Here is a 10,986-nt window from a genome sequence, read left to right as displayed (position 1 = left end):
GAAGATCAGAGAGAAAGACAGGTGTTCAGCAGAACATCCCACTGAGGCTCATTGAGAGCTGTTGAGAGTGTCAGTCTGAGACTCTTGGCCTGGAGCTGGTGTCTGTTGTGTCACTGAGGCTCGGAGCCAGGAGCTGGACTGGACACAGATGACATCGCGGTCAGTGGAGCACAGCTGGAAACTGAAAAGGGCTTCATTAGAACAGCCTCCATAGACACTTATAGCAGTGTCTCCGCCTGGCGGCCACACTGTGAAATGTCACCTTCTGACATCGCTTTTCACAGTGTTACTGCAACTTTAAACGTCGACGTTTGAACTGATTGGAGTAGTTCAGGTGGGTTGCCGCGTCGGCATGCGTAAACTGCAAAGGAACAAGTAATAGGTTTATTCCATACTGAAAAGAGAAGAAAGAAAACAACGTTTCGGCCAAGGAGCCTTCTTACAGTGTGAGGTGTGCTCACTGTGAGACAGACAGTATCACAGTGCTCCAGTGCAGCAGAAAGACAATATAAAATGTTTCCAGTGCAACAGAAAGAAAGTATCACAGTGTTCCGGGGCAGCAGACAAACAGTTTCACAGTGCTACAGTACAGCAGACAGTATCAAAGTGCTCCACTGCAGTAGACAAACAGTATCACAGTGCTCCAGTGTAGCAGACAGACAGTTTCACAGTGCTACAGTACAGCAGAAAGTATCATGGTCATTCAGTGCAGAAGAAAAAAAGTATCATAGTGTTACAGTACAGCAGAAAGTATCACAGTGTTCCAATGCAGCAGATATACAGTATCACAGTGCTCCAGTGCAGCAGATATGCAGTTTCTCAGTGTTCCAGTGAAGCAGCCAGACAGTATCAAATATTACAGTGTTCCAGTGCTGCAGACAGACAGTATCACAGTGTTACAGTGCAGCAGACACACAGTTTCACAGTGCTACGGTAAAGCAGACAGTGTCACAGTGCTCAAGTGCAGTAGATATGCAGTATCACAGTGTTCCAGTGAAGCAGCCAGACAGTATCAAAGTGTTACAGTGATGCAGCCAGACAGTATCACAGTGTTCCAGTGCAGCAGACAGACAGTATCACAGTGTTACAGTGCAGCAGACAGACAGTATCACGGTGTTACAGTGCAGCAGATAGTATCACAGTGTACAGTGCAGCAGACTGTAACACAGTGTTACAGTGCATCAGACAGACAGTATCACAGTGTAATAGTGCAACATACAATATCACAGTGTACAGTGTAGCAGGCAGACAGTATCACTGTGTTACACTGCAGCAGACAGTATCATAGTGTTACAGAAAAGCAGATAGACAGTATAAAAGTGCTCCACTGCAGCAGACAGTATCACAGTGTTCCAGTGTAGCAGACATTTATATAGTGTTACAGTAAAACAGACAGTACCACAGTGTTCCAGTGTAGCAAACAGACAGTATTGCAGTGCAGGAGACAGTATCACAGTATCACAGTATCTCAGTATTATAGTGCAGCACACAGTATCATAGTGTTATAGTGCAGGAGACAGTATCACAGTGCCCCAGTGTAACAGACAGTATCACAGTGTTCCAGAGCAACAGACAGACAGTATAACAGTGTTACAGTGCCCCAGTGTAACAGACAGTATCACAGTGTTATAGAGCAGCAGACAGACAGTGTTCCAGTGCAGCACACCGACAGAATCACAGTGTAACAGTGCAGCAGACAGACAGAATCACAGTGTTACAGTGCAGCAGACAGACTGTAACACAATGTTCCAGTGTAGCAGATATACAGTATCACAGTGTTACAGTGTATCAGACAGACATTATCACAGTGTTATAGTGCAGCAGACAGTAACACAGTGTTACATTAATGCAAACAGAAAGTATCACAGTGTTACAGTGTATCAGACAGACATTATCACAGTGTAATAGTAGAGCAGACAGTATCACAGTGTTACAGTGCAGCAGACAATATCACAGTGTTACAGTGCAGCATACAGACTGTATCGCAGTGTACAGTGTAGCAGGCAGACAGCATCACTGCGTTACAGTGCAGGAGACAGTATCACAGTGTTACAGTGCACAGACAGACAGTATCACAGTGTTCCAGTGCAGCAGATAGTATCACAGTATGCAGTGCAGTAGACAGTACCACAGTGTTCCAGTGCAGCGCACCGACAGAATCACAGTGTTACAGTGCTGCAGACAGACTGTAACACAGTGTTCCAGTGTAGCAAATATACAGTATCACAGTGTTCCAGTGCGGCAGACAGATATTATCACAGTGTTACAGTGCACAGACAGACAGATATTATAACAGTGTTCCAGTGCAGCAGACAGTAACACAGTGTTACATTAAAGCAAACAGAAAGTATCACAGTGTTACAGTGTATCAGACAGACATTATCACAGTGTAATAGTAGAGCAGACAGTATCACAGTGTTACAGTGCTGCACCCAGTATCACAGTGTTCCAGTGTAGCAGACATTTTACAGTGTTACAGCAAGCAGACAGTACCACAGTGTTGGAGTACAGCAGACAGAGAGTATCACGGTGTTAGAGTCCCAAAGACAGTATCACAGTGTTCCAGTGTAGTAGACAGACTGTCTCAAAATTCTCCAGTACAGTGCAGCAGACAGACAGTATCATAGTGTTACAGTGCAGCAGACAGACAGTATTGTAGTGCTCCAGTGCAGCAGACAGTATAACAGTGTTATATTGCAGCAGACAGACACTATCACAGTGTTACAGTGCAGCAGACAGTATTACAGTGTTACATTAATAAATATTACGACCGGTACAGTTTTACTGGGCTATCGAGGGGACAGTACTATTTGGGCTTACATGTGTGTGTAGTGGTGTAGGAGTACAGTCATGGTGGGTACAGGAAGACGTTAGGAGAGATCATAATATGATGGGAGGGAGTGGGGGCGTCACCAACTTGACAGCTCTGGGGAAGAAGCTATTTTGGAGTCTAGTTGTGTGCGACTGGAGTGACCGGAACCTTCTGCCAGATGGTAGGGGAATAAACAAGTTATGACTGGGGTGAGTGGGGTCAGACATAATTTTGGTGGCTTTTTTCAGACTCCTGGTGTTGTATACTTCCTGGATGGATGGTAAGGCACTGCCGATGATGTGTTGGGCAGTTTTGACCACCCGCTGTAGTGCCTTACGGTCGGATGCGGTGCAGTTGCCGTACCAGACTGTGATGCAGCTGGTCAGTATGCTCTCCACTGTACATTTGTAGAAGTTGGTAAGGATCAGTGGATATAGGTGTATTTTCTTCAGCCTTCTCAGGAAGTACAGCCGCTGTTGTGCCTTCTTGATGAGACTGGAGGTGTTCAGTGTCCATGTAAGGTCCTTAGAGATGTGAACGCCTAGGAATTTGAAGTTATTCACCATCTCCACTGCAGACCCTTAAATGTAGATGGGGGAGTGGACTTTTCCTTGTCTCCTGAAGTCAACAATCAGCTCTTTGGTTTCGCTGATGTTGAGACATAGGTTGTTGGTTCGGCACCAGTCTGCAAGTTGTTTTATCTCCTCCCTGTAGGCAGTCTCATCATTGTCAGTGATCAGGCCCACGACTGTGGTATCGTCTGCATACTTGATGATGGTGTTTGTGCTGAACTTGGCAGTACAGTCGTGGGTGAACAGGGAGAAAAGCAGTGGGCTGAGCACACAGCCTTGAGGCTGCAGACAGTATCACAGTGCCCCAGTGCAAAAGACAGTATCACAGTGTTCCAGTGTAGCAGACAGACAGTATCACAGTGTTCCAGTGAAGCAGCCAGACAGTATCAAAGTGTTACAGTGATGCAGCCAGACAGTATCACAGTGTTCCAGTGCAGCAGACAGACAGTATCACAGTGTTACAGTGCAGCAGACAGACAGTATCACGGTGTTACAGTGCAGCAGATAGTATCACAGTGTACAGTGCAGCAGACTGTAACACAGTGTTACAGTGCATCAGACAGACAGTATCACAGTGTAATAGTGCAACATACAATATCACAGTGTACAGTGTAGCAGGCAGACAGTATCACTGTGTTACACTGCAGCAGACAGTATCATAGTGTTACAGAAAAGCAGATAGACAGTATAAAAGTGCTCCACTGCAGCAGACAGTATCACAGTGTTCCAGTGTAGCAGACATTTATATAGTGTTACAGTAAAACAGACAGTACCACAGTGTTCCAGTGTAGCAAACAGACAGTATTGCAGTGCAGGAGACAGTATCACAGTATCACAGTATCTCAGTATTATAGTGCAGCACACAGTATCATAGTGTTATAGTGCAGGAGACAGTATCACAGTGCCCCAGTGTAACAGACAGTATCACAGTGTTCCAGAGCAACAGACAGACAGTATAACAGTGTTACAGTGCCCCAGTGTAACAGACAGTATCACAGTGTTATAGAGCAGCAGACAGACAGTGTTCCAGTGCAGCACACCGACAGAATCACAGTGTAACAGTGCAGCAGACAGACAGAATCACAGTGTTACAGTGCAGCAGACAGACTGTAACACAATGTTCCAGTGTAGCAGATATACAGTATCACAGTGTTACAGTGTATCAGACAGACATTATCACAGTGTTATAGTGCAGCAGACAGTAACACAGTGTTACATTAATGCAAACAGAAAGTATCACAGTGTTACAGTGTATCAGACAGACATTATCACAGTGTAATAGTAGAGCAGACAGTATCACAGTGTTACAGTGCAGCAGACAATATCACAGTGTTACAGTGCAGCATACAGACTGTATCGCAGTGTACAGTGTAGCAGGCAGACAGCATCACTGCGTTACAGTGCAGGAGACAGTATCACAGTGTTACAGTGCACAGACAGACAGTATCACAGTGTTCCAGTGCAGCAGATAGTATCACAGTATGCAGTGCAGTAGACAGTACCACAGTGTTCCAGTGCAGCGCACCGACAGAATCACAGTGTTACAGTGCTGCAGACAGACTGTAACACAGTGTTCCAGTGTAGCAAATATACAGTATCACAGTGTTCCAGTGCGGCAGACAGATATTATCACAGTGTTACAGTGCACAGACAGACAGATATTATAACAGTGTTCCAGTGCAGCAGACAGTAACACAGTGTTACATTAAAGCAAACAGAAAGTATCACAGTGTTACAGTGTATCAGACAGACATTATCACAGTGTAATAGTAGAGCAGACAGTATCACAGTGTTACAGTGCTGCACCCAGTATCACAGTGTTCCAGTGTAGCAGACATTTTACAGTGTTACAGCAAGCAGACAGTACCACAGTGTTGGAGTACAGCAGACAGAGAGTATCACGGTGTTAGAGTCCCAAAGACAGTATCACAGTGTTCCAGTGTAGTAGACAGACTGTCTCAAAATTCTCCAGTACAGTGCAGCAGACAGACAGTATCATAGTGTTACAGTGCAGCAGACAGACAGTATCGTAGTGCTCCAGTGCAGCAGACAGTATAACAGTGTTATATTGCAGCAGACAGACACTATCACAGTGTTACAGTGCAGCAGACAGTATTACAGTGTTACATTAATAAATATTACGACCGGTACAGTTTTACTGGGCTATCGAGGGGACAGTACTATTTGGGCTTACATGTGTGTGTAGTGGTGTAGGAGTACAGTCATGGTGGGTACAGGAAGACGTTAGGAGAGATCATAATATGATGGGAGGGAGTGGGGGCGTCACCAACTTGACAGCTCTGGGGAAGAAGCTATTTTGGAGTCTAGTTGTGTGCGACTGGAGTGACCGGAACCTTCTGCCAGATGGTAGGGGAATAAACAAGTTATGACTGGGGTGAGTGGGGTCAGACATAATTTTGGTGGCTTTTTTCAGACTCCTGGTGTTGTATACTTCCTGGATGGATGGTAAGGCACTGCCGATGATGTGTTGGGCAGTTTTGACCACCCGCTGTAGTGCCTTACGGTCGGATGCGGTGCAGTTGCCGTACCAGACTGTGATGCAGCTGGTCAGTATGCTCTCCACTGTACATTTGTAGAAGTTGGTAAGGATCAGTGGATATAGGTGTATTTTCTTCAGCCTTCTCAGGAAGTACAGCCGCTGTTGTGCCTTCTTGATGAGACTGGAGGTGTTCAGTGTCCATGTAAGGTCCTTAGAGATGTGAACGCCTAGGAATTTGAAGTTATTCACCATCTCCACTGCAGACCCTTAAATGTAGATGGGGGAGTGGACTTTTCCTTGTCTCCTGAAGTCAACAATCAGCTCTTTGGTTTCGCTGATGTTGAGACATAGGTTGTTGGTTCGGCACCAGTCTGCAAGTTGTTTTATCTCCTCCCTGTAGGCAGTCTCATCATTGTCAGTGATCAGGCCCACGACTGTGGTATCGTCTGCATACTTGATGATGGTGTTTGTGCTGAACTTGGCAGTACAGTCGTGGGTGAACAGGGAGAAAAGCAGTGGGCTGAGCACACAGCCTTGAGGCTGCAGACAGTATCACAGTGCCCCAGTGCAAAAGACAGTATCACAGTGTTCCAGTGTAGCAGACAGACAGTATCACAGTGTTCCAGTGTAGCAGACAGACAGTATCACAGTGCTACAGTGTAGCAGACAGTCAGTATCACAGTGTTCCAGTGCAGCAGACAGTTTAACAGTGTTACAGTGTAGTAGACAGACAGTATCACAGTGCCCCAGTGTAACAGACAGTATCACAGTGTTCCAGTGTAGCAGACAGACAGTATCACAGTGCTACAGTGTAGCAGACAGTCAGTATCACAGTGTTCCAGTGCAGCAGACAGTTTAACAGTGTTACAGTGTAGTAGACAGACAGTATCACAGTGCCCCAGTGTAACAGACAGTATTACAGTGTTATAGTGCAGCAGACAGAGAGTATTACAGTGTTCCAGTGCAGCAGACAGACAGTATCACAGTGTACAGTGCAACAGACAGTGTCCCAGAGTTCCCGTTTAGCAAACAGACAGTATCTCAGTGCCCCAGTATAGCAGACAGACATTATTAGTGTCACAGTAAATCAGACAGTATCACTGTCTTACGGTGCAGCAGACAGTATCACAGTGTTCCACTGCAGTAGACAGTATCACTGTGTTTAGTGCATCATCCAGACAGTATCACAGTGTTCCAGTGTAAAAGACAGACAGTATCAAAATTCCCCAGTAGCAGTTTCACAGTGTTCCAGTGTAGGAGGCAGCTGTGGGGGGCTGTGCTGGAATAGCTCCACTGTCCTGGTATGTTAGTGAATTTGATTTCAGCGTAGGTCACATCTTCAGCCATGGTGTCTCACTGTCTCAGCGTCTTTAAAAATGTCTCTTTCTCATCGCGCTGGACTGCCTCTCCACACAGAGACAGAAGGAAGGATACTGAATGAGGAAGAGTCAGAAGGAGGAGTTGTCTACGTTCCTGTTTTTTCTCAAAATGGCCTCCTCGAAGAGACAAACACAGAATCTGAAAAACTGACCTTCGAGTGAAACATTTGTGATGAGAATATGATTTCAGGCACTGAGCCTGTTAGCTTGATGAAAAGATGTGTTCAGGAAGATCATTGAGTGAGATAAGTGTTCAGGCACCCTCAGCACAACATCCCACTGAGGCTCATTCAGAGCTGGTGAGAGTGTCAGTCTGAGACTCTTGGCCTGGAGCTGGTGTCTGCTGTGTCACTGAGGCTCAGGGCCAGGAGCTGGACTGGACACAGATGACATCGCGGTCAGTGGAGCACAGCTGGAAACTGAAAAGGGCTTCATTAGAACAATCTCCATAGACACGTGTAGCAGTTTTTCCCCCTGCCGGCCACACTGTGAAATGTCACCTTCTGACATCGCTTTTCACAGTGTTACTGCATCTTTAAATGTCGACGTTTGAACCGATTGAAGTAGTTCAGGTGGGTAGCCGTGTCGTCATGCTAGGCTGCAAAGGAACAAGTAATAGGTCTATTCCCTGCTGAAAAGAGAAGAAAACAACGTTTCGGCTGTCGAGCCTTCTTCAGGTGTGAGCTGAACGTTGTGTTTTCTTTCTCGTATATTGATTGTTCACTTAATCATTTAACATTAAAATATGTATCCTAGATTATTTTTCAAGGCTACTAGATATAGGTTATGCTTCGGAGTCCTGTAAAAAAATAAAGTTTGACGAGTATAATACTAAATAATCATGTAAATTATATTGTAAAGCATGTTATTAACGTGTTTAGGAGTCAAAACTGTCGTTATTGTGACTCGTCCTTCAAAAATACAATTTACGTTTGAATATGTGGACTTCGGGGATATCTTTGGATATAAAAGTGAAAACCTAAAAAAGCCCGCAGTGTCAGTGATTTCGAAATAAAACGAAGTCTATTGATCAGGCTACAGCAGGGGGTGTCGATTCCGATAACTGTCCGCCGGCGGCGATGGTGATACACGAGTCTATGGAGGGCTGGTTTACAGTGCAGTAGTGAGGGTCTGGTGTGTATTAAACACCCGGGTCATGTGACTGGGGTCTATACTCTCTGTTTATGAATAAGAAGATCCACAGCCAATCAGATCCCTGGATTGAGCCCAGCGATGTCGCGATTGGTCAGTGGGAGTTATTTCTGATTAACAGTAAGTTTCCCCAATTACAGACGAGACTCGGTCCAGTTGCCCAATAAACACCGAGATTTAGGAGAGGGGCGGGAATTTTAAATGTGTTGTTGTTCCTCTGCGTTTAAGAAACAGGAAGGAGTTATTATTGAGCAAAAGGAGACATTTAATCGTTGTCGCCTTTGTTTGTGAAAAATCCGAGGCGGCTTTTAGTGCTGTAGCTGTAAACTGTTGCTGTTTGTCTCGTATTTTGTTCGTCTGGACACATGCAATCACGCCGCTATGTTACACGAGTTGCCGTGGAAACTTTATTTATGCTTCAGACACGTTGAGCCTCAGTGATCGCGAACCTTCGTGCAGATGAAGATGATGATGATGAAGAAGACGATGATGGTGAGACCCTCATGTGGCAGAGCGCGTCTTCTAACTGTTACTGGAGAAACAAGACTGAAGCTCAGACCTTTCCAAAGGCTGAGTCCCTGAGCTATGAGGATCGTGAGGACCAGCTGGACAGTCCATTGTCCACTCCACAACCCTGAGGAAGGAGGTAGGCAGGACAAGAGCTCGTCTTTAACAGAAGCTGTGAGAACTGAGGGAAGATTTTACTTTATTTATTTGTTCTCATCGTACATTTTATGAATGGGCCCTTGTTGTGTTAAATGTGCTGTGTACTGTGTTGTGTCTTTTACCTGTCTACAAAAACACTTTCCCCTCTGGGACAATAAAGTAAGTAAGAGGTGTCCAGTCCTGGAGGGGTCAGTGTGTGTCTGCAGCAGGGCTGTCCAGTCCAGTCCTGGAGGGGTCAGTGTGTGTGTCTGCAGCAGGGCTGTCCAGTCCTGGCCCTGGAGGGGTCAGTGTGTCTCTGCAGATGATCCAGGTGGTTTTGATCAGCAGCAGCTGAAGAGCTGAGAAAAGGTGTTTGTTTGGTCCAGTTAAACCAGTAACCAGCGGGTTTAGCTCCAGTCTCTCTCCTCTATAGCGTGTCCATGAGAGATCTAGAAGACAGAGATTATGTGTTGATTTAGTTATTACATTATAATATTGATTTTTCTCAGCCCTAGAATAGATAAAGCGAGAATACAGATTCTGATTTAATCTTTATTTAAAATTAATTCCCTAAACATCATTTTAAATGTTACATTTTCCAGCAATGTTATTGAATATTTATAGACAGAGACAATGTTTTGAATATCTGTTAAATATATGTTGCTTTATATATGTATATACCTGTACAGATCTTAGTCAATCTCTGCTGGATCTCTTCAGTTTGCTGTGTGTTGTTTGTATTGTCTCATTGTTATAACTGCTATCGTGATGTGGAATAGTGTTGTCAGTTGCGTTGAAAGGAGATGGTCTCTGTTGTAGTAAACTGTGTTGTGCTCTTTGATCCCTCTGTCTGAGCTGCTCCTACACTGCTGTGGGTATTTTCTCAGGGACGGCCTCTGGAGAATCTGTACCAGCCTCAGGAATGGACACTGATATCAGCTGACTGTTCCTTCACTCCTTCATTCTGATAATTCACTACACTAATGTACTGTTTTAACATAATAAAACACTCCTGAGCAAGCTTTTAGTCACTTGTTTTTTATCTTATTTTTGATCTTTAATTAAACACCAGGTTGTGAACACCTCTTCCATGCTCTTGGGTTTTATTTCCAGTGTCTGTGAAAGAAACTGTGGTCTTCGTGGTGATGAGAGAGCTCTCTGCTAGTCATTATATCGAAATTGTGGGGAAACTTCCTGTATGAGCTCTGTGTCTTGTGAGGGGTGAGATTCTCATGGAGAACAGTGGAAAGGGGAAGCCTGATTGTCCACAGTTATAATTCAAGTCTAATTCCATCATACTGTCAAATTCAGAGCTGCTCAATACACACAGATGGAGTCACACTGACTCACTGCAACACCTTTCACAGAGAAGCAGAGTCCTGTGCAACAGGCAGGACTGACAGCCCCTCTGAACACTGTGCAGGATCACAGCAGCTCCAGCTCACTGCAGGATTCAGCGCAGCTCCAACTCTCCTCCATCTTCACAAACATCATCAATTCACTTCATTTGTGCTGCAGTTGTGCAGTGGCTCCTGCAGTCCAGCTGTGCTCCCTGCTTTGTGTTTTTTCACAGAAGGGGGTCCTGCTCTGGGCCGGAGAGTGAATTGCCGTTTTAAAGCTTTTATATTTGGCGGCGCTGACACTTTTCGTGCAGCGCTGTGGCTCGTTGTGTAGCGCGCTGGTCTATGGCTGGCGAGGGTCCGGCTTCAAATCCCCAGTGCAGTCAGTGCAGACCTGGGTTTAAGCCCGCAAAGAAGAGCTTTTGTAAAACCCGAAACACAGTAGATGAGCAGAGATACTTCTTTTAGAATTGCAAGAACAGGAGGGATACCTTTTTATTTTTTTCGATATTTTTCGTTTACCGAAATTTTGCCAGATAAGTATGACCGCGGAGGTACTCCAATTTCGACAAAAAGTATAGCTCAC

At 45.1% G+C, this 10,986-nt stretch overlaps 1 long non-coding RNA gene across 1 annotated transcript; it reads left to right on the top strand.

The window, feature by feature from the left end:
* The first annotated feature begins 8,548 nt into the window (after nt 1-8,548).
* LOC148640684 (uncharacterized) lies at nt 8,549-10,142 on the top strand. Its single transcript, XR_015930320.1, has 2 exons — nt 8,549-9,061; nt 9,948-10,142. It is a non-coding gene; the product is annotated as an uncharacterized LOC148640684 (long non-coding RNA).
* Nucleotides 10,143-10,986: the final 844 nt, after the last annotated feature.

This window comes from Lepisosteus platostomus, chromosome 25 (assembly GCF_059453375.1).
Source record: "Lepisosteus platostomus isolate fLepPlt1 chromosome 25, fLepPlt1.hap1, whole genome shotgun sequence".
NCBI classification, from domain to species: domain Eukaryota; kingdom Metazoa; phylum Chordata; class Actinopteri; order Semionotiformes; family Lepisosteidae; genus Lepisosteus; species Lepisosteus platostomus.
The sequence above is the reverse complement of the archived record's forward strand: the minus strand, read 5'-3'. Positions and strand labels throughout refer to the sequence as shown.